The sequence below is a fragment of the Pelodiscus sinensis genome, chromosome 5 (assembly GCF_049634645.1).
Source record: "Pelodiscus sinensis isolate JC-2024 chromosome 5, ASM4963464v1, whole genome shotgun sequence".
In the NCBI taxonomy this organism is placed as follows: domain Eukaryota; kingdom Metazoa; phylum Chordata; order Testudines; family Trionychidae; genus Pelodiscus; species Pelodiscus sinensis.
In genome coordinates, this window is record NC_134715.1 from 75,605,299 (window position 1) to 75,629,805 (window position 24,507).

The following is a 24,507-nucleotide window of genomic DNA, read 5'->3' on the forward strand; positions in this document are numbered from 1 at the left end:
CGTGTGAGAGAGAAACTAACAATAAATGCACAGAAAAGGAGGTGGTATCTGCATTGTGTCCAAATATTTCTTTTAACTCTCCCAGATTTAAAAAGTAACTTTCATATAATCTGAAAACATCATAATATCCAGTTCAAGAGCTGGTGGTGAGACTGATATTGTCAGTGATCTGCTGGTGAGTGCAAACTAGAAAATAAATGAACGTAAGGTGTATGTATGATTGATTGTAATGTCCAAGTATTCTGGTCTGTGCTATAATGTAGGCTCCTACCCTGCTCTAGTGTAGTACAAATAGGCTAAGAACATACTTAATATTGTGTTTGTAATGTTTGTGTCTCTTAGGAGTGTGATTTTTTTCACACAGATCTTCAGTGCTTCTGTTGAGTGGCTTTCTTACACAATATGGTTATATTGTAATAGCTTGTAAGGTGTGTTGAAATTTCTGCCTTGGCTGGAGAGAAAGCTTTGGAAAACATTTGAAGATTTGGAGCAAGCTGAGTCTGGTATACTAAGGTGCTGATGAGGAGACCTTACAGGCATGGCATTAATCATGTTTGGTAGAACTGATTGCAAGCTTTCATGTAACTTTGTAGTGTTCTGTAACTTGAAGTCTTTGAGTGTTACAAAATTAATGATAGAATAATGCCCCCTACTTGACACTCTTTTCATTTGCCTCTATTATTTATTCTGTATCATCCTTGATGCTGACCTCTCCTTCTTTCATGTCCCCTGTGCCAACACAAATCAGGACTATGCTGTTTGTGTGTTTCCACCTTAGCAGACATCTTTTCATGTCTTTATCTCCTCTTGCGCTGTCTGTAACATCCTCCTTTATTGCTGATGCCTGAACATTGTTTGGGTCCTCAACATTAGACATGTTTGAAAGGCTTCCATACATTTTATGGGATGCCAGGCCTTTTCATTATAAGGATTATACTAACAGCGGATTTAAAAGATGTTTCTAACCTTACAGTAATAACTCTCTTGGTTATGCCCAAAAGTAGGCTTCCCACGTAGAAACTGAATTTTCAAGAATGTCTGTGCAATAATTAAACTAGCACAATCCAATCTATTGGAGGTATTGTCCATTGTTTATATGCTACCATGCATAACTGTGGAGAGGTTATTGTAACAGCTTTTTTAGTTGAAGCTAAGTGCTGCCATTCTCTGCTTTTGCCCTCCCAACAAACAATTAACACCCCACTAATTTAGCTTTAGAAATTCTTTCACAGTGATTTTGTAGTCATTAGTGGTTGACTGTAGGATGTGTAGGCTACTGGGCATTTAATGCTTTTGATTTATAGCTAGTCATAAAACATGTTTTCTTTTTCTTAATTATCTCCTTTAAACTATGAAAACTACTTTTCAGTGAGTGTGTGTTTCATAGTAATAAAATCTCTGAGAAGGAGATTAGCACACACTCCTATGCACCTTTTGTGTGCCTCTTGGTATTGCCATACAAACTGAGGTGATTTTGGCAGATTTTTCTCCCTTCCTCCTGAGTAGTATTCCCCAAATAACTTTTATTTCCCTGAAGCATTGTTTAGGATTTTTTTTTTTTTAAATATAATGAGTAACAAGTTGGGGTGAACTTTTAACTTGACAGTATGATGAAGATGCTTACAAAGTTGTTGGAAGTAAGATTTTCCTCACTTGAGCTGTGCTTCTATGAAAAAGTGCAGGATCACATATTTAATGTATCTCATATCTTGAGGGAGAAAGAGGATGAAAGATTAGCGGGTAAGAGTGGTGGAGGGAGAGGGAGGAAAATTGATAGGTATTTGCCATGAATCACTTGTCAGAAACAGCTCCATAGGCTAATTTGATCACCTGACAGTGGAGTCCTCCTTGAACCAAGTAACACAAATTGTATTTGTGGTTTCTTCCGTACACTAAGCAACTATATGATGTGTTTAGTTAATTGTGGTTTTCAGTACTTCACCGGGAAAATAAAAAGCATAAATGAAAAATAAATACATCCCCCCCCTTTTTTTCCCCCCACTCAATGCAGCTTCTGATCTAGAAGCAAAGCCAAACACACTGGTGCATTGTATTCGTTGTGCAACATGAGTAAAGGATTTATAAGGTTAATAGGCTGCTAGCACTGTATTTCTCCCTTCCCAACCTCTCTTCTTGCGGCTTCCGCCCCCCCCTCCCCCCCACAAAGAGCACCATTGTATACTAAAGAGTACTTGGCGATAACAACTCTTCCATACTGTCCAAGCTTTTAGTTCAGCAAATGTCTTGTATGTTCTGAAGAAAAAAATGACATAGAAAGAAAGTTTAGCATTGCCAAGTGAAGCCCTCAAAGGTTAGGATATGCCAAGGTGAAAGTTGCACAGGCTGCCCTAACTCTTTCCTGCCATAGTCATCCTCAGGTTGGATGTTGCTTAGTGAATGACGCAACTGCCAGGTGGTATTCTCACCATTTAATGTGTGCTCCCTGCCTTAGTTACGATATGCCATTTAACTCCCACACTAGGGATGTTAGATATAGTGTTGTTGAATAGTCATGTAACCACATGAAATCTTTTTGGTTATGTGACTATTTGATAGTCCCCAGGGATGGAACGGACAGCCAGTGTGCTCCTGGCCCCATTCCCGGGGAGCCCCCTGCCATCCCGCACTGCTGCCTCTCTATCGGGGAGCCAGTCCACGAGGGGAACCGGTTTAAAAAACAGCTACGCCATGCAGACGGGCTGCTGCTCCACACTGCTGCCTCTGATACAGAGACAGCAGCATAAGGTGGCAGTAGCCTCTGTCTGTGGAGGTCCGAGCTCTGAGGCTGAGCTCCCTGCAGACAGAGGCTGAGCTCCCTGCAGACAGAGGCTGCCACGGGAGGGGGGAAGAGGAGATGGGGGAGGCTGCTGTGAAGCAGCCTCAGCCTGGGCCATTGCAGACAGGCTATGGAAAGAGGCTGGTCTGCAGCAGCAACCCCTGTCCCCTTCTCCAAACTCTGATGGAGGCAGCAGCACAGGGAGAAGGGGAGGAAGCAGGTGGACCCACGAAGCTAGTGCTGGTGCGAACTGACTTTTAAGCAGGCTCTCCCCAGCACTGGTTCCTGCCTTCCCCACTGCCGCCTCTGTAGGAGGCGGCGGAGGGTAGAGATAGGGGGGTAGGTGGGTCTATGGAGCTGCCATGCAGGGATAGCCAAAAGCTGGCTCCCTGCATGTATTGGGTCCAGTCTGCCCCCCATATCCTGTGAACTGCTGCCTCTCCCATAGGCAGCAGTGCAGGGTTGGGGGGAGGCAGATCTGGTGCTGTGGGGAGCCTGCTTAAAGCTATTTCCTCATGGGCACTGGCTCCTGCTCTGTCCCCCCCCCCCCCCCCCTCTTGCTGCCTCAGAGGCAGCAAGGAGAGAGGGAGTGCATGCAGGGCCGGACTAAGGGGTGGGCGAGCCAGGCAGCTGCTCGGAGCACCAACCGATGGGGCGGGGGCGCCTTATGGCAGCTATAAGGGGTGCACGGCACCCTTTATAGCTGCCATCAGGCGCTGCGCACCCAGCTCCCGGTGGGCTGCAGTGGCCGCTTGTGGTGGGGGCCGCGTTAACCCCCTCAGTGCCTCCCCCCCCCCCCCCCCCCCGCAGGTGCCGGGCCCTGCCTGGGTGGCCCCGGGCTGCATGCCAGCGGTGGTGGCCAGGCAGCACATGCGCTGTGCGCCCGCCTGCACACTCCGGGAGAGATGGGGGGGTAGGCTCGCGCATGCGCCATGCACTCTTGGGCAGCGCCGTCCGCCCGGGGCCCAGGATGCCAAAATGACTCGGGTCGGCCCTGAGTGCATGTAGTCAATAAGATTAACTGATAAGCCTCCCCTGAACATTGCATATTGGTGACTTATTCTAGGAGCCCATGCAGCTCGGTAGTCAGTACTAGGGGCCCCTGTAGTCCTACTGTCAGTGCTACCCTAACCCCACTCCTAGACTTCTTTAATTTCCAGCAAATGTAAAAATAAAACATATTCAAAAAATTAAGACATTTTTAAAAATAAAAATTTATATTCATTGTTGAAATAAAAAATGAAATTCTGCTAAACATAAACACATCTCTAGGCTGCAGAGTGAGTTTTCACACTCTGTGTAATCATGTGTAAATATGGTACCCCTCTAGGGTTGCCAGGTGTCCAGTTTTGAACTGGACAGTCCAGTATTTTAGCTTTCTGTTTGGGAAACAAATTGAGAAAATAGAAATGTCCGGTATTTTCTAAATAAGATGTAATGTAGATTGTCAGGGCTTGACAAATAATGTAATCTACTCACTCATGGTGAGTAGCTTACAACCCGGAAGAGCCGGTGCAGAACGATCTGCGCATGTGCAGAACGCAGAACCACGCGGCTGGTGAGTGGGCTTGCTGCCGCTTGGTGAGCCCTGTAGATTGTGATGTAATGTGTGTCCGGTATTTTTGTTGAAACCATCCGGCAACCCTATACCTTTCTGTGCATCTAGCTAAGATGTGTGTATCTGTCTGTCTGCAAGTCCGTTTGTTCAAGAACTCCTCTTAAACAGTAAGAGATAGGTATGCAACTTCCTCTTAACTTAAAGCAAGGTCAGGGTTTGATTGTTCCAGGAAAATGGGAAATGCTGGGAATGGGACTGTTCTCTATAACCTGGAAAGGGAGCGGCACAGAGGAGGAATGCAATACTGAGAATGGGCATGAGCCCACAGGGGAGAGCTATACTGCAGAGACCTCTGGGGGCAGCTGCACCACCAAGGGCATGGCCAGGAGGACTGGGGCTCTACCATCTTGCCTGCCAGCAGACCAGATAAGTAACCCCCTGCCCCAAACACTTTTCCCCCTCCCTGCTTTTTGGTTTCAGTGCCCGGGGTGTGGAGGGATAGAAGATCCCTGACGGCAAGGGGGAGGCTGAAGGGAGACAGAAGGCCCCTGGCAGCCAGGGTGGAGAGAATGCCCTGCTGGATAGGATGGCCTGCCCTGAGCCCCTCCTTATCCCCCAACCCTTACTCTCCCCCTTCCACACTCACAGCCTCCTTTCCTACTCCTTCCCCCACATCTCCAAGGCCCTGATCTGGCTTCTGCACCCCCCATAACACCAGCCCCCTGCCCTGAAGGACCCAGGCAACAAGTTATAGAAAGAAGTAAAGCATATACTCTTTCTTTGTAGATCTATTGAACTTCCATTCGTTTTCTTTTCCTGATTTGTGTCTGCTAGAGGGGCTCTCTTTAGGTATAAGAATTGTGAAAGCACTGTTCCACTAGGATTTGAGCTGGGGGCTCTTGATAAATCTGTTTTTCCTGTTAATGCAAATATTATAGAAGTATGAGCACCTTTATATGTCTTCCAAGGATCTACAATATTATCACGGCAAGTTACTCACACAGACTATAAACCTGTCCTATCTTACATTAGCCATATTTGTCTGCTTCAGATGAAGGGAACTCCAAAGCTTTAACCACATTTTTTTGTGTATCGAAGACAACAGTTTAAAAACCGAAACACAGAAGATGCAGCTCAGAAATTGTAGCTGTCTTCCCAGGAAAGACCCTTTGGGCTCAACCCTGCATTTATTACACATTCACATCTTCCACTGACTTCAGTAAGGGCTTTGAGTGATGAAGGATGGAGCTCTTATTTGAAGTCATGTAAAAGCCACTGCTGATTGAAAGGAAAATACTAGCAATAGGTGGTAGTGAATGTATGGGTAATTGTGCCTGTAAGCGCATGTGGACTGAGGGACAGCTTAAACAACAGTTAAGCCTAAATGCAGCTTTGCAAGTAGATAGGATAATATAAAATAGAAAGCTGTATCTGATCTTTATTTTTTTTAAACCTTTTCCCTTTCCTTAACATGGATATTGGTTGTTATTGCATTACAGTAAACTTCTGATAATCGGGCACCTTTAGGACCCAGGGGGTGCCGGATTATCAGATATGCCGGACTATCAGAAGGGGGGGCTATGAAAGGTCTGGGGTGGAGTGGGGGGGATGCGCCCCTTGGCGCTGTGGGACCAACCCAGCAGCACCCCAGTTGCTCTGCCCCGGGCTTCCCGGAGTCAGCCGCTGGTCAGTTTCAGCAGTGGCTGACTTGGGGAAGTCTGGGGCAGAGCAGCTGAGGTGCTGCTGGGTTGGTCCTGCAGCGCCGAGGGGTGGCACTAGGGGACCAACCTTTCAGCATCCCAGCTGTTCTGCCCCAGACTTCCCCAAGTCAGCTGCTGCTGAAACTGACCAGCGGCTGACTCAAGGAAGTGATCGGAGAAGCCGGGGGCAGAGCAGCTCCAATTGTCCGGCTGCCCGGAGCACTTCTGGGTTCCAGATGGTGCCGGACCACTGGAGCTTTACTGTACCACCATATTAAGGTTCTGTCTTGGACCTAGTCTCTGGATGGGCCAGGTTTGAGAATGCTTTTAAATATATTGCACTCCCCCTTTAAGCACATTGTCCTCTACACACTGCACTCTATCCATCCACCTATGATATGGAGTTTAATGTCAGATCTAAGTCTGTTGGCATATCTATTTGCTTTGTTAATGCACCTGTAGATGGTTGATTGGGACATCCTATAAATATGGAAGGGAAAGAAAATAAAGGAAGTTCTGACAATGTGTGGCCAGATCATTCATTATGTATATGTCTACTATAACAATAAATGATTCTGACCAAAATGCTACACTCTTAAAAGGATTAAAAAAATGGAAAAAATCTGGACAATCTGTCTCCCGCCTCTTTTTTTTTTTTTTTTTTTTTTTTTTTTTTTTAAGACTCAGGATTCTAGTTCTGCCTCTGGGCTTCTAGTGAGCCGGTGTTTGAATTTGGATTATGAATATGCAATGCATGAGTGCACATAGTACACTAAACCTTTTAAAGTGAATGTTAGAGTTGTCTTTGGATGTATTTCAAAATGGATAAGTGGTGTGTCAATGATTTAGTATAAAAGCTGTTTGTTACGAAGATACCCCTTTAAGCCATGTAGTTCAATTATTTTACCAAAGCACAGCCTTTGCTTCTTATCACAAAACATAGCAAAATTCCAAACACACAAGTCACACTATAGCCTTTTAGCTTAACCTTGAGTTCTGGTAGTAACTGATTAACAAAGAAAACACTGTATAGAAATTTACTGCTCTTATAAACTGTATCCAAGTCCTGTCTACTTTTCTTCAAAAAGCTTAGTTAATTGAGTTATACTTCAGGACACTGAAATATCCATACTCTATTCTTATTTCTGTACTTAACCTTAGTTTCTGTGATTTCATTAGCATACACTTTTAAAGGCATTTCTTACTGCTCTTACCATAGTGCTCAATCCATGAACTGGCCTATGCTCTTGTTCAGGGGAGCAAGGATCCTATGCTAGCTGCCATATCACTGGTCACTTGCAACCAGGCATGCCAGTGGTGGGGAAGGGGAAAATGAGGAAGCTGTCCTAGAGCCCAGCAATTCAAAAGGCAAGAGCAGAGGTGGCAAGAGTCTTGGGCTCTTTAAATTGGTGCTGGAGCCTCAAGCAGTGTGCTCTGGGTGGTGCTGAAGAAGGCCCTGCCCCTTCTGCCTGAGGCTCAATCCAATGGTTTCCTGATGCACTGAAGATCAGGAAGTTAGTGGTGTCTTGAATATAGCAAGGGGAGTGCTGAGACCCCCAAATATCCAGAAGTCACCTACTACAGGAGAGATCCAACAAGGAAAATAAAAGAACACCACTGGCTATCACCTACAGCCCCCAGCTAAAACCCCTCCAACGCATCATTGATGATCTATAACCCAATCTGGAAAGTGATTCCTTGCTCTCACAGACCTTGGGAGACAGACCAGTCCTCACTTACAGACAACCCTTACCTGCAGTAAATACTCACCAGCAGCCATACCCCCCACCACAGAAACACTTAATCCTGAAACCTGTCTTGCACCAAATCCCATTGCCAACACTGTCCATATATTTGTACGAGTGACACCATCACAGAACCAAGCCACGTCAGCCACCCCATCAGGGTCTCATTTACCTGCAAATCTACTAATGTGATGTGTGCCAGCAGTGCCCCTTCTGCTATGTATATTGGCCATACTGGACAGACTCTGAGCCAAAGGATAAATGGACACAAATCAGACATCCAGAAAGGTGACATACAAAAATCGCAAGGAGAATGCTTTAACAACCTTGGACACTCAGTAACAGATTTAAAAGTAGCCATCCTTTTACCAAAAAACTTCAAAACCAGACTAGAAAGAGAAATAGCAGAGCTGCAATTCATTTGCAAATTTAACACAATCAAATTAGGACTGAACAAGGACTTAAAATTGTTGTCTCACTATAAATACAAAGCAAAATGCAAACCCCGTTGCCAGCTTTGTCCACATAATCATTCTGCTGATACCATTATTGGACCTAACCAAGTGAGTTATAAGATCAAGAACACATATTCTTGCACATCCAGAAATATAATTTATGCTATCATGTGCCGAAAGTGTCCGTCTGCTATGTACATTGGACAAACATCTCAGACACTTCGCCAAAGGATTAATGCCCACAAAACAGATATCAGACAAGATCACAAAGAAAAAACAGTTTCTTGCCATTTTAACCAGAAAGGACACTCTTTCAATGACTTAACCACCTGCATTCTGCTACAAAGACCTTTTACATCTGCACTTGAAAGGGAATCCTCTGAACTGTCATTCATGTTAAAATTCGACACTCTCCGGGAAGGAATGAACAAATGCTCAAACTATCTTACCCATTACCAAGATAGCTTCCCCAATTATCACCTCTAATACCATTAGCTCACAGACATCCCACTCTCCCCACCTCTAATATCATCAATTCACAGACACTTACCACCTTCCTTCCTTCCTCCCCCCCCCCCCCCCCCGCATCCTCCTCCTGTTCTGAAATGTGATTTGTCCTTTTCATATGTGTTCATTTTTTAATTGTATCCTTTGGTATACATGGTTGTGACTATTTTCTTCCACTATTTGATCTGAGGAAGTGGGTCTGGCCCACGAAAGCTCATCATCTAATAAACCATCTTGTTAGTCTTTAAAGTGCTACATTGTCCTACATTTTGCTTCAGCTACCCCAGACTAACACGGCTACATTTCTATCACTATAAATACAAAGACCCTCTCTTTGTATTCAGACCTTCCCATCAACTGCTGGGAGTGAGTCCACATCCATCCTGACAGACTTGGCCTCATTAACACAGGTCCTACACTCCCTTCTTTGGATATGCTAATACATTATAGATATCCCTACCTCTCTGATTTCCACTTCATGAGTCTGACAAAGTGGTTTTTACCCAAAAAAACTTTTATGCCCAAATAAATCTATTAGTCTTTAAGGTGTCAAAGGACTCCTTGTTGTTTTTGCAGATACAGACTAAAATGGTTACCCCTCTGAGCCTTTTTTATTATACTCTATGTATCATGTGAAAAGATTCTCACAAATAGCAAGGGAAACTAACTTACTGTTACAGGAGACACAGTGAAAATGACCAGGCCACCAACTGGAAATAATTGGGGAAAAAATCTGTCTCTTCTTGTAATAAAATAATATTATTCAAAACTTATTCAGACAAAGGACTTTTTCAAATTTGTTCTGTCCTTTTAAAGATGAGATTCTGTGATTTCAAATGTCTAAAATTCCTTTGCTGTGAGTTTGAATATTTTTATGCAAATGTTGGGGAGGGATAAGGCCAGTCACCTGTTCTAGGTTAGTTGAAATGTGGAGAAGTGTCTTGGTTGTTCACTTGCTTGCAAATGTTGTTTTGATGTAATGTAGTAGCAAGTCTGACAGCTGCCAAAACAATTAAAAACAATTGCCCATCTTGATTCTGATTGATTACAGTATTGATGGTTGCTACATTTGCATTCATCTTCCTGAGCTCCACAGAATGTCATTGGGAAGCTGGAGCATCAATCTTCCTCTTTCAGTCAACTAGCTATGAGGTCAATAATCCTACACCATTTTTTTTTCTTTCTAATCACTTTTGGGTATTAGTTTTCTTAATGAAGTTTAGTTTCTAAATATCTGTATGAAAGAAGCTTAAGATGACTTGCAGTTGGAGTTCTTGTCTCTTTCATTTCATTTTCGTTATTGGAGCAGAAAGCAGAGACCTCCTAATGCATTCCCTGAATGCTTGAGTGGCATTTTGGGCACAACGTCCCTGAAGTACTCACCTGCTTAAAGTGTTGAATACCATATGTTCTGTTTGTCTATTTACTGTATGAAAGGATAGGGTTAATTCAAGAAGAGGATGTATGCACTTAGGAAAGGGTACAATGGCTTCAGATAACATTCACCTGCCAACAGTTAACAGACCATGCAGGAGCCATTCCATGTCCTATCTCCCCTTCCCCCCCCCCAACTCATTGCACATGGTTTTCAAGTGGCATTGGTGACCTGATTGGTTTGTAAACACAGGAGACTCAAAAGATCTGTGTGTGAACAAGTAATGCCCTTTCTGGGGAGGGAGCAGCTATTTAGGGCAATAAAGGGCAATAATTTCAGTCTGTCTGGTCACTGTATTCACCACTGGACGCAAGCTCCTGAAGGGAAGAACTGTAGACACTGAACTCCAATTGTTGCTGCTGGACAAGCAGCATAGGTTCGCAGGTTGCTGTGGCCCTTGGCCTGGAGAGTGGGAAAATCATCAGGGCTTCCACTCCAATAGTTGAAGGCCCAAGGCCTAGCACCTGAGAGTGTGCACTCATGGAGAGTGGAGAAGGCTCAGAGGTGCGTCGTTACCCCCATAACCGTGTCCTTGTAGGACCTTGCTAGATCAGGGCGAGTGTTCTAATGTTTTATTTTTGGATGTGGTCAGTGCAGTTGATTTAGTTTTCAGTTTATTTCTCTGAAATTATCGTGTCCAGAGTGCTGAATAGGACATTTAAGAATATAGGGAGAACTACAACAAGGAGGAGAAAAAAAAGATAATTACTTCAATTGTAATTATCCCAAACTCTTTCCCTGTATGGATATTTGTAGCCATGACTAGGGTCATTTTTTCATCATCAGCCCACTATCTTACATTAATAATGTATTTTTAAGCTCTAACTGTATGCTTTCTGGTAAGGATGTCAATGTGTGTAGTTGAATACGTGATTAACTGATAAGCCTAGTCTTATCAATTAATCTGATCAATCACACACAGCTTATCGAGTCTACATGTTTTAAGTTGGCTCCCCATGAGCACCAGCTCCACGGAGCCACCTGCTCCCTCCCCAAACCCCATGGTGCTGCCACAGATAGGGTATGTCTACACTACCCCGCTAGTTCGAACTAGCGGGGTAATGTAGGCATACCGCACTTGCAAATGAAGCCCGGGATTTGAATTTCCTGGGCTTCATTTGCATAAGCGGGGCGCCGCCATTTTTAAAACCCCGCTGGTTCGAACCCCGTGCAGCGCGGCTACACGGGGCACGAACTAGGTAGTTTGAACTCGGCTTCCTAGTTCGAACTACCGTTACTCCTCGTGAAATGAGGCGTTCCCAGGCTTCATTTGCAAGTGCGGTATGCCTACATTACCTTCCTAGTTCGAACTAGGAGGGTAGTGTAGACATACCCATAGAGAGGCAGCAGCGCAGAGCATGAGGGGGCAGGCAGGAACTGGTACACACCAGAAGCCAGCTTTCAAGCCAACTCCACAAGCATATTGGCCTACACAAGCCACTTTCCCCTTTCCCCCCCACCCTCCGCTGCTTCTCTATCAGAGGCAGGAGCAGGTGTGGGGGGGAGAGGGGTAGGTGGGAACTGATGCATGTAGGAAGCCGGCTTTTAAGTCGGCTCTCCTTGTGCAATGGCTCCGCAGAGCCAGCTGTTCTCCCTCCTCCCCACTGCCTCTCTGAGGCAGTGAGGGGTGACAGGCAGGAGCTGATGCTCAGGGGTAGCTGCCTGCACCTCCCTGAGGCAGCAACATGGGTATGGGCGTAGGGGAGGCTACTGCAGAGCAGCCTCTGTCCACGGTGGGCCCAGGTTCTCCTTAGACAGAGGCTGCTGCTCTTTGGGGTGCCGGTTCATATCCTGTCTGTGGGGAGCTTGGGCCCCCATGGACAGTGGCTGATGCCACCCTGCCTGCTGCCTCTGTATGAGAGGCAGCAGGCAGGAGCCCGCCTTTGTGGGGAGCTAGTTTTTAAACTTCTACAGAGGCAGCAGCATGGGGTTCCCCAGTAGTGAGACTGGAGCACACTGGCTGCCAGCCCTGCCCTTGAGTAGTTGTGTAATCACTAAAATTTGATGTGGTTACATGATTATTTAATTAATCGCTGTCCTATTGTGAGGCATTCGGGGAGGGGGGGGGGGGGAGAGATTGTTGATACTTGCTTGGTACAAAGCAAATAGTTGGCCCTGGCTCAGCCATGTTTTGCTGTACTTTTAATATAGATAGGCCTGGTCAAGGATTTTTGACTTCTTTTTACTCTGATACTGTCTTTTGTGACCTCTTTTCTTTTGACAGTTACTTCCATCATGTCCATTTCTATCGTGTATGAACAACAGCTCCTTTAAACAACTGAAATATAACTGTACATTTGAAAAGACTTTTCCCTGCTTTGAATGCTGAGAGGTTGTATCATAATGAATGGAGGAATGGAATATGGACAAAACAAATGAACATGCTTATTTCTGCCACAACTTCATTTTCCTGCTCATTGTAACTTTGCTCTCCTTTATGTAGTTGAACTGTTCTCAAGGCAACCACAATGTTTACTTAGGTTATTGAATCATTTGATTTAGTCTGACTTTAGACTCCTCAATTGTTCCTGTACCTGAGTGTTTCCTGTTTGTCTGTTCTCCTTTTTGCTCTTATCAAGGGTTTGATCCTGAAGTTAATCTGTTAAGAACATAAGAATGGCCATACTGGGTCAGACCAAAGGTCCATCCAGACCAGTACCCTGTCTGCTGACAGTGGCCAATACCAGATGTCCCAAAGGGAGTGAATCGAACAGATAATGATCAAGCGATCTCTCTCCTGCCATCCATCTCCACCCTCTGACAAACAGAGGCTAGGGACACCATGTTCACATTTCAGAGGAACTTTCACATTCTCTTGTGTCTTGTTTCAGATTTCTGTTGGCTCAACTCAGCTATTTATTTGTAGGAAGTAAATTGGTTTTAAGAACAAGAAAAATTGGAGGTGGATTTTTGTATAAATCAGGATGATTTGGAACAACAGACAACTAAACTGGACAACTTATAAGTCACTTTGTAATTATAATGATTGAACAGTATTGAGCATTGGCAACCAATACAATCAAAATTTCTTTGCTATATTTAAAAGTTGCTAGATTCTCATGTCTTATGTATCAGAGTTTGAGTTACTGTTGTGGCTAATAATTTTGCACAATGGGATTTAATGTATTTTACATTACTAAGTGTCTAAAAGTTTTTTTGCTAAGATTTCTCTAGGCTAAGACTAAGTACCCACAAATGTAAGCCTAAAACGTAGTAAATGTTCTGAAACATGAATGTCTGCAAACAGGAGGAAGAGCAGCTAGAAACTGGCACAAATTAAGATTTAAGCAGTTGCCTTCTAATTTTCAGCTTTTTAGTATTTTCCAGCTTGTGCTTGACATGCACTGATATTTCAAAATGTTTTTGTTGTTAAATTTCCAGCATATTAAATAAAGGGGTGTGTACATGTGAGCATGTTACACTATTCTCCTTGTAATGAGTCATTTGAAATCAGTTTTTACATCAAGAGAATTCCTTAAGAATTTGCAGGAAGACTCTTGAGAGAGATTTGTAGTTGCCTCACATAGCTAAGAGAATCACTGAAACCTTAGATTGATACAATTATGTCTTTCCTGTGGTGGATTGTCACCAAATTTTCCAGGTCACAGGTGATTAAAGTTTACAGCAGTTTGACTTCATTAAGTAGGAGAGCAGAAATAGTTGGTAGCACACCGCGGTGTGTGTCATTGAAATCCAGAAAACGTGATGTATTGGTTTTCCCCTCCTCCTTGCCCTGAGGTGCTCCAGTTTGAGTTCACCATTGTCAGGTTACATGGGGTCACAGCACTGGTATGCCAGCTATTGTACTGCCTTGGCTCTCCTTTTACGGACTCACCTTTTTCGTCAGGACCAGAAAAATGAGTTTGTGAAGTTGTATCTGTCACTGAAAGGAAAACAGTGAGATCTTCCCTGAGCTCTAAAATTGCAAGCTCTTGCAGGAAGTTGTGGTAACTGGAGGCATATTACTAATGGAGTTGTTTATTACGATTATTCTCACCTCCCAAAATAAGTCTTCTGCTGTCAGCTCACCCATGGTGAGAGATCCTGTGGTGGTCAGAGGAAACACACTGTCAATACATCTTTGTAGCATCTCAAGAAAACTGATGTGGACATCACGAGCAAAGGTGCAGGGACTATAGGAGTGGCAGGTGCTGCAGCACCCCAAGTTTTATGCCTGACATTCTGGCCGCCCAGGCCACTGGGCCCACTACTACCCAGGTACTCTACCACTGACCCTGAGTCCCACTCGGCTGCCGGCCTTATTCCTGCTGCTGGCTAAGGGCACTGCTCTGTAGCCAGCCTTGTGTCTGGGTGTTCCGCTGCCAGCCCCTGCATGTGGTGTGGCCACCGGCCCTGTTGCTGCCAGGGGGCCCCATTGTCTGCGCATGGTCTGGCTCCGCTGCCAGCCCCGCATGCAGGGTCTGGCCTGGCCACCCCTAGCTGTGGCCCCAGCCTCTGTCACCTTACCCTGTCTATGTCATCCTCTCCTGAAACCACAGTCCTATTCCCAGTCCCAGCTCTAGGGGGCAGTGAGGGGTGCAGACAGGGATAAAGGGGCTCAGCATCCCCACTCCAAAAGCTCTTCCCATGTAACTGATCACAGGATCGGAGTACTGAGCCACTAGCTGATCCCAGTGGTGCCGCATCCTCTATCCTGAAGTCTTCCTTTCAAGGAGTAACCCTCACAGCTGGAAAAAGAGAGGGAAGGAAGGAAAAAAATAGAGAACTTTTCCACAGCAGGCTGCTGGCCTGTCACAAAACATCTGCACCTATTGCAGGCAGGATCTGTGGTTCCAGGATCATATTCCTGAGTCATCTCAGCACCCCTGTGTACATCTGTGATAGAGATTATCCTTAAAATGGCAGATAGTCAATAATGGTCATTTTAGAAACTGCTTTTAGTTTGCAAGCTCCTTACTCAGATCATCTTTGCTTCAATATCTGACAGGCCTGTGGGCCCCAATCTTTGCAGACACCTATGCAAGTACAACTGTATTCAAATGGGTAGTTCCATTAACTTTAATATGATTATTCATGAGGAAAGTTATACACTTATGTAAATGTTTGCTGACTCAAGGGCTTAAAGCAGGGATCAGCAATTTTTCTGTAGGGGCGAGCCAGAATTTCACCCTTCTGCCTTGGGCCATGCTGCTCTCCTCGGAAGGGGAAAGGGATTCTATGCATTGCAGGCTCCACTTGGGCTCTGCTTCATCTTCTCCTGTGATGCTCTCACAGTTTCACTTTTTTTTTTACATTAAATGATTAATATTAAACATGAAATAAGTATAAAAATAGAAATCCAAAATAAACACCCTTAATCCCTTTGTCAATAATAAAGCAACTAAAGCAATAAAAATTATCATTAAATAAAATTTTTAAAATAATTATAGGTATTCCTATAAAATACAAAAATTAATACTTATTATTTAAAATCTTTTAAAAGCTCAAAAAAGGCCAGCAGCTGGGTGGTTTTAAAAACAAAAAAACAACCTAGCGCGTGCATGTGTGCACGCAGATCAATATAAAACAATAAATCCTAGGTATTAAACTCCTATTCAAAATAGGTATGTGAATGGTGAACATCACTCTTACTGGATGATGCTTATTATTTATGGTCATTGAATTGCTCCAGCTCTGTGGGGCCTAGTGTGCCACAGGCAGGGATGCTCCAGTCTGGCAGGATCAGCCGCCTCCCCCCCTCCCTCCAGGGGCTGCTGGGGCCGCCACTGCCTGACACACAGCTTCTATACGCATGGGGGAAAGGGGAGCTGAGCTTCCACCTTTGAAATGTAGCAAGAACTTTGATACATTTCAAAGGTGGAGGCATCGTTATCAACTAATCGATTAGTTGATTAATTTAAATTTAACATCCTTAGTACAAGATAAAAAAGGGGAAGCTGGTCTGAGGTCCTGTGGAAATTCTAGATGTGCTGGGTGTATGGGTGTGCCAGAAAGAGCTTGAAAGGTGTAGTGGATGAATAGGGGAAAGGCTTGTGCCTATGGGTAGGTGTATTCAGGTTTGAGGAGTAGAGGCAAGGTTTTGGATAAGTATCTAATGGTTGGCTTATTAACCAACTCTCTGGATCTCTTGGGGCTTACCTTTTGGTAGCTGTGGTGTTTGACATCACTTAGTGACATTCTTAAGTTGCATTGACTCTCCTTGTTCCCATTCTTTACATCCATCTCTGTGGTACTGTATATTCAAACTACCTTGAATACTTTTAAATAATGGTCCATGCTGCAAGATTTTGAATATATTCATAATTGGTATTCTCTCTTTATGCAGGCGGAACAGTATGCAATAGACACACTTTGGACATACCTATAGTTTAAAAATATTAGCATTTATTTTACAGATGCCTACAAGACCACAGTTATATCCTATTAAAGTAAAATAAAAAAGGATTTATACAATAACTGCATTCCAGGTAATTATTTCTATTTCAGGCTTTCATCCTTAAGAAAATTAGAAATTACAGAAAATAATCCTAATGTTACCTCTCATTCCTCTACATGATCCAACTGGCTCACTCAGCCAGATAAATCAGCAACAGAGAAACAATAACTGCATAATACATTTCTATATTTAAGAATAGGTTAAACAAATCCAAAGTGCTACAGAAAGACAGCCTCTTCTTTTCTCTGAAATACCTTAAATTATATCCCATAAAGAGACCACCAAAGGCTGTTCTCATCAGTGGGAGTTAATACTCTCAATCCCTTGCTGTTCCTTGGGATTATCATAAATGTTGGTTCCAATTCTGGTACTAAATTGTGGGCTCTTATTTGATGTCCACAGATGCTGACCTATGTGGCTGAAACACCAACTTGAAAACAATTAGTGGGTGCTGTGCACCCACTGGCAGCCTGCTCCCCTCGCCCCTGACCTCCAGTGCCCCCATTGATCTTCTCTCCCAGCACCCAGTGCCTAATGCAATCAGCTGTTTTGCAGTGTGCAGGCATCTCTGAAAGGGAGAGGGAGGAGTGGGAATGGAGGGAGCTTGAAGAGTGGCAGGTAAGAGGCAGGACAGGGTTGGGGGGCTTTGGAGAAGAGGTCAGGTGAGTTTTGGGGTGAAATGAGGGGGGTTGACCATCTCCCAGAGCTAAAGGAAGTCAATGTCTGTAGTATGTCAACATTGCAGTAAACAGCCCACAGCAGTGAGTCTCAGAGTCTGGCTCAGCTGACTCGACTCATGCCACGGAGCTAAAAGCAACAGTGTAGACGTTCCCACTTGGGGCTCTGAGACCACCACCCTCTCTGGGTTTCAGAGCCTAGGCTCCAGCCTCGGTTGAAGTGTCTTCACTATTTTAGCTATGCAGCATGAGCCATGTGAGCCAGAATTAGTTGACCTGTTGGGTTACCAACTTTCTAACTGCACAAAACCGAACACCCATGCCCTGCTGCTGCCATGCCCCCTTTTCCGCGGCCCACCTTCTCTCACTACATCACTCGCTGTCCCCTTGCTCTTACTGACTTTCACCGGGCTAGGTAAGGCAGTTCAGGTGTGGGAAGGGATTTGGGCTCCGTCTGGGTGTGTAGGCTTTGGAGTGGGGCCAGGGATGAGAGGTTTGGAGTGTAGGAATGATCTGTGGGCTGAGGGTGAGGGGGTTGTAGTGTGGGAAAGGGCTTAGGACTGGTGAGGGGGCATGGGCTCCAGAAGGCAGTTTGTGTATGGGAGGGGGCTCCAACCTGGGGCAGGGCTTTGGAGTGTGGGAGGGAGTTTGGGGTCAGGGTCTGGCCAGGTGGTGCTCACTTCAGGTGGCTCCTGGAAGCGTCTGGCTTGGCTCCCACCACTCCCATTGGCTGTGGTTCCTGGCCAACAGGATCTGTGAAGCCAGCACTTGGAATGGAGCTGTGTGTAGAGACCCTGACACTGCCCCCAAGCCGAAGGAATGTGCCAGCTGCTTCTGGGAGCCTGCCTTAGCTCTGCTGCACTGCCAATTGGACTTCTAGCTGCCAGTCAGCGGTATTGACCAGAGCAGTACTGATCCCTTTTCAAATGAGCATTCTGGTCAAGAACCTGATAGCTGGTTATCCTATTGACTGGGCTCTGAGACTGTTGGGTGTTTTTTCTCTCTCTTTTTTTCTTTTGGTCATGTAGACATACCCTTAATAGCTTGGCGGATTTATCAAAAGGGAAAAAATGGCCTTGTAACCAAAGACAGGAATTCATGAGACTGAGTTATTCTTTCTGGCTCTGTGTCTGACTTTTTGATATGCTCACAGTCACACAATTATTCTGTGTGCCACATTCTGTACGATGGAGATAATACCTTAGCAGTGTCAAAGGAGTAGTAAGGAAACGGTGGGAAAGCCTGTGTTTTCTAATGAGTGGATTTAAAAGAATGGAAACCCCATTCCCATGGATGAAATTCTCACCCTCCAAAAATCACTTGTATCATCAAAAGGATGAAAAATGTTTTAGTGACCTGAGTCAGTGATTAAAATAAAACCTCCATTACTGAGAGAGGGTAAGAGTGTGGCCTTCACTATCCACAAAAGGTGCAGCATTGTTGCTCGGGATGGGGAAATAGTGGCCTTCTGCCAAAATTTAGTAAAGACTTGATGAAAAGAACCAAACTTTGTCTCTAAATGAGGTCACGTGTGTAAAGATGTAAATTAGGATCCTGTTTTTAGGAGAGGAGAGTTTTTTACTAATTATCTTAACAAATAGCAAAAGACTATTAGCTGCCAAGCAAGCTCTGGCCAGGGTATTGTGTCTAGCTTAATGAGTAAAGGGAAAAAAATCATATGGGGCAGGAAATGTATTGGGCATCTGTCTCTGATATTTTGGTAGTTGCTTTAATCAGTTGTTTGCATAATTTAGCTGGCTAGCTCGTCTGAGCCTTGCCATTGTGTTCAGTAGTGATCCAGCAACAGAACACAATGCCATGCTATAGGGATCTGCAAAAAAATTGCTATAATCTTCCTGTGAATTATTTTCCTTTAACAAATTAAAGGGTTTGGACTAATTTGTATCACATATAAAAGTAAAAATCTTGTGCAATGTGAAGAGGAATTGGAATTTTCAAGGCAAAACCAGAATCCCAAAGAACAGCTGCTTTGTATAGATCTCTAGCAAGGACGGAAAGCAGCTATGAGTGCAGAAAAGTTTATATTGTTGAGGAAGGGAAAGACTCATTTTCTCATAACTGAGAGGAAAGGGTGTGAAATCCGGTAATAAGTGGAGGAAATACCGATCATGTCAACTGCATAGTAAAGTATGTGGAAGTAAACATTATGTTTAACCGGTTAACTGATCAAAAAGGGGCGGTCCCCTTGCCTGTACAGCTGGGCTGGAGTGGCCCTTCCTGCTGCAGGTGGGGGATACCCTAGCCAGACTGGGCCCGCTGTGGACAGGGGCTGCTGCAACTGGGCTGGAACACCCTTGCTTGCCGTGGGTGGGGTTGCTCCAGCTGGGCTGGAGTGGCCCACACCCTTGGGGTCCTTCAGGGCTGGAGTAGCCCCCTGCCTGTGGTGAGCAAGCAGGGCTAGATTACCCAATAAGCAGACTAAGCATGTGCTTAGGGCACCAGCAAAGCAGGGGCACCAAAAAAAAAAAAAAGATTTTACGGTATAGTATTGTTTTTATTTTGAATTACATATGGGGGGCACCATAATCTTTTCAGTGCTTAGGGCCTCTAAAGGTCTTAATCTGGCCCTGTCAACAAAGGGCTGCCCACCCCACCCGTTAACTGTAACTACTAAGTTTACTGGTTAACCAGTCACATCCCTACTTTCCACTTCACTCAAACTCTCTCACCAGGTTTGTGTGGTGTGTGTTTTTTGTTTTAATGACCTTTTTCTGGGCATATCTCAGGACCTGTACTGATTTCTCCTTCTCCTTTGCCTCCCCTGCTTTCAACACTGAACACTCTCCTTCTCCTGATTCTCCTACCTCTCTAGCGGTTCCTTCAACAGCTCCTCTGGTAGGCTCTTGGTACTCTCATTTCTTACTATCCAAGAAGGTTCCATTTTGCACTCTCATCACCTGTCCCTCCGTCTTTCTCTACTCCACAAGCTGCTATCATGGTTTCAACTACAGACTTACATTGGATCCGCACTTACGAACAGGGCTTTCTCACCCCGGAGCTCGCAGGCAGTGGTCAGCCACCTTGATCTCCGGGGCGAGAAAAGCTGCTCCCAGTGCCCCTGGTCTGCTGGGAACCGTCTCCTGCAGACCAGAGGCATCGGGAGCAAAGCCGCAGCCCCAGCGGGTTTGCTCGCGGTGCCCCTGGTCTGCTGGAGACGGTCCCCAGCAGACCAGGGGCACCGCGAGCAAAGCCGCAGCCGTGGCGGGGTCCCACGCTTCTGAGGCTTTGCTCTGGCAAAGCCTCAGAAGCGCGGGACCCCGCCGCGGCTGCGGCTTTGCTCCCGGTGCCCCTGGTCTGCTGGGGACCGTCTCCAGCAGACCAGGGGCACTGGGAGCAAAGCCGCAGCGGCGGCGGGTCCTGTGCCAGAGCAAAGCCTCAGAGGCGAGGCACCCCACCGCTGCGGCTTTGCTCCCCGTGTCCCTGGTCTGCTGGGGGGGGGAGGCGCAGCTAGTGTTGGGGGCCAGGAGGGTGGCCGGGAGAAAGGGGGAGCGGGCAGCACTGCTGGCGGGAGGGGGGGGGAGTGCAGCGGTGCTGGTCGGGGGAGATCAGGAAGAGGAATGGGCCAGTGGGAAGCAGAGCTGGGGGAATTGGGGGCCGGGAGGGTGGCCGGGAGGAAGGGGGAGCGGGAAGCACAGCTGGCGGGGGGGGGGGGCGGGCGGGCGGGAGTGCAGCGGTTCTGGCCAGGGGAGATCAGGAAGAGGAACGGGCTGGCGGGAAGCAGAGCTGGGGAGGTGCAGGGGGCTGGCTAGGGAAGATCAGGAGGGGAAGTGGGGGAGAACTGGCCTGCCAGGAATTGGGGTGTGAGCAAATTGGCCGGCGGGGAGTGGGACTGACCTGGGCACTTGCTGCCTGTCCTGCTCAGGCTCCCAGCGACGCACGAGTGAGGAGGAGGCTTCCCCTTCTCCTCCTCACACTCAACCGGCTGAGTGCTCCCTGCGGCAGTCGCGGCTCCGCCTCCCAGTTGGGACTCCCAGCCACTCCCCCCGTGCATGCCTGGCTTCCATCCGGTGCGCAGCCAGAAAAGTCAGAAAATACTGGACATTGCATATGTCTGGTATTTTCTGTGGCTTTTTTTTTTTTTTTTTTTACTGGACAGAGCACACAAATACCAGACTGTCCGGTACAATACCGGATACCTGGCGTGTGTGTGTGTGTGTGTGTGTGTGTGTGTGTGTGTGTTCACACCCTCAAGCAACAAAAGATTTTTTTGTGTAGACTTGGCCTAACTGTCACTCTTGGCTCTGCCTCCTTAAATGTAAACTACTTGTTCTCCCCTTCAGGATCCTGCATAACAACATCCCTGTCTGCCTATCTAGCTTTGTATTTGTGTTGCACCCTCTCTGCTCATTGCTTTTTCTCTCTTTCATCTTTCACATTCTTCTCTGTGCCACTCCCTATGCAATGAACATCTTCCTGAGCTGGCACGCAACGTCATTACCATTTACACATTCAGATACTTGCATTGCACTGCCCTGTGGATGTTTGCAATTGTAAGGTCTTGTCACTGATTTTGAATCTCTTAATACCTTTGACCTGCAATATGTGCACTTCCCAATGGGATTTAAAATCAGGTGCCAGATGAAAGATATCAACAGATTAATGCAATTGGAGATATCAGGAGAAGACTTCCTCCACCTAGTTGCTGCTATTACTTTCCGGAGTATATGAAAGAAAAGAAAACCACCTTCCACCAGAGAGGGTGGGAGAGGAGGTAGAGCAATCCACCTTCTGTAATGTACTTTTACTAAAGAAAAGGAGAGGAGTCAAAGGGAATAAGGGTTTAATCTAGCTTTTGGCAGTGTAACTTCTGCACAAATATAGGAAGGGATTCAACTAATATTGTACTTTGTGTGAAGCTGTTCATTTTGTTGTTTGTTTGGTTTGTTTGTTTGAATAGCAGCCAGATAATTGGTTTAGATGCTTGGCTTGGGCTTCTGCCCAAGTGTAACCATATGGTATAGCAGTTGATGGAATGCAGATAATAACTTCATTGGCTTTACTGTTTAAGTACATACTTGTGCTAGCAGGTACCTTTCTTAGCTTTGCCCAGACCTGCTAGATGAACTTTAGCAAGTCATTTAATCTCTATGCCTCAGTTTCCTTCCCTTAAATAGGAGATAATGATACTTTTCCTCACTTGTAAAAGCACTTTGAAATCTACAGATTAAAAGCATCATATGGAGGTAAGTGTTTTAATTATTGGGCTTTATCACTTCCTTAACCGGGCTTTGAGATGGCAATACCCTGGGTTGTGGCAAAACTTGTGCTTTCTATGCTACAGGACATAGTAATGCTGCCAAGTCACTGGGCTCACCCATGACTTAAAGTATTGTTAAAAATTTACATTAATAACTAGTCACTCCAAAATGGGTCTAAAACTAAAAATAAAAGCTTGGTTAAAACTTGAGGCCTATAGAGTCAAGAAAACTCAAGTATTATCGCCATAAAATGTAGTCTATTTATGACTATAGGAGTATAAATGCAAAAATATTTAGTTTGCTAGATAACTGACAGTGGAACTAGCTATTTTTCTGTTAAACTGTTACTGCTGTCTCGATGGTGAAATCCACTTCCACCAGCCCTGAAATACAGTTTTTTAAGGGTTTGATCCTATCTATGCTCATTGCAGTCAGTGGCAATACTCCTGCTGTCTTTGACAGTGCAGGTTTAGGACCTGAGTGAATGGGTAAAATAGCTTTTCTCCATAAGCTAATACACCATGTGAATGGCCACTTAATAAAATTTGCAATTTGAGACTTCTAAGAAATCTTTTGTAAATGCAAAACTTGAGTATAGTTTAAATGTTGGATAGAATGTGGGTATTGTGCACCTGTCTTTTCCTGGGGTTTCTTTATTTCTGTTCTGTTTTTAAATTGTTTCCCTTCTTGTGTGTGTTTGAACCATTATGGATTTTTCTTCATGAGACTGCAGGTGTTTTGAGTAGTAGTTCAGCATTGCAATGTACAAAAATATTATGAATATTACTGATTTATTAAGTGCTGACTCTGATCTTTACTATGTTTTATGCCTATTGTGTGTGTCTCTTGTGCTGGGGTGTGGGTGGTGGTGTGTTTTTTTTTTTTTTTTTTTTTTTTTTTTTTTTGCAACTCTGGAAATCTTGAATATGCAGTTTTTCCCTTTACCTCTTTCCATTCTTTCCTCTCCTCATTCTCTAAAACTTCCCTCTCTGTTTTGTCTGTCTGTCTTTACGTCTCCATTTTTTTTTCTTTCAGGGTTCCTCTTATGCCTTCCCTTACACATACTCATGTTCACATGCACTGGCTTTATAGTGCTCTTTTTATTTCGAGTGGGATTTTTTTTTCTGCACTGCATCCTGTAAAGTGGTTCCTAATGCCTTTTTCAATACCCTCCCATAAAGAGAACTCAGCAAGGGGCAAGGATGTGTGATGGGGCTTAAAAGTGCCTGGATAATGAACAAAGTAGAAGTGACTAAGCTTGAGCTTCTGGTGTGTTTAATTGTTTGGAGTGTGGTGATGGTGAGAGTTACCTCAGACTTCTGGCAAAGCTCCAACAGCTACAGCATGTTCTAAACTCAGTGTCTGAAACAACATTTTGAAAATAGTAATTTGAGCTCAAATGCCTGTAATAAAAGTTAGATATGAGAAGTTAGGAGAAAAGCTAAAAAATAAAAAAAGTGTAGCTACCTACAGTATTAGATAAGATACCTATTAATTATCCTGTTAAGTGGTTAACTGATATAGTCTTAGATCCTCCAAACATAGAGGCAAGTAACTTTACATTCAGGGATCACTTGTGTATAACAATATTTTTATATATAAGTATTTGTAGGATTGGGTTCTTAAAATATATTGCGGTGTTGTCTTAGAGGAACATTAATAGTCATTTGCCTTAAAAACTGAAAACAGACAATTGTTTTTAATTAATATTTGTCATTGATTAGGCAACTGTTTGCCAGAATTCACTTAGTTAATTTAGGTCCCTGATCCTGTTATGAATCCATCTGACTGAAGTCAGAGAAGCTATTCAGAGTGCTTCAGGTTACCTCTTTGTGGAATTAGGGCCTTCCTTGGTACATAGTGAGGGGTTAGGGTGGGAAGCCCCCTCCCTTAACCTCTTTTAACCTCCACCTTCAAAAATCTTAACTACTTATACCTTTCATCAACTCACACCCTCTTGCTGGCTTTTCTTGCTGCAACTGTACACCTTTTAAGCACATAGAGTAGACCAGAGATGGGCAAACTATGGCCCATAGTC

At 44.8% G+C, this 24,507-nt stretch overlaps 1 protein-coding gene and 1 non-coding gene across 10 annotated transcripts in view; both read left to right on the forward strand.

Annotated features, from left to right (window-relative positions):
• The window catches only part of STOX2 (storkhead box 2), a 229,832-nt gene that overhangs the window by 9,502 nt on the left and 195,823 nt on the right, over nucleotides 1–24,507 (forward strand). The gene's annotated exons all lie outside the window — the stretch shown is intronic.
• On the forward strand, nucleotides 20,332–20,464 carry LOC142829735 (small nucleolar RNA SNORA76). Its single transcript, XR_012904479.1, has one exon. It is a non-coding gene; the product is annotated as a small nucleolar RNA SNORA76 (small nucleolar RNA).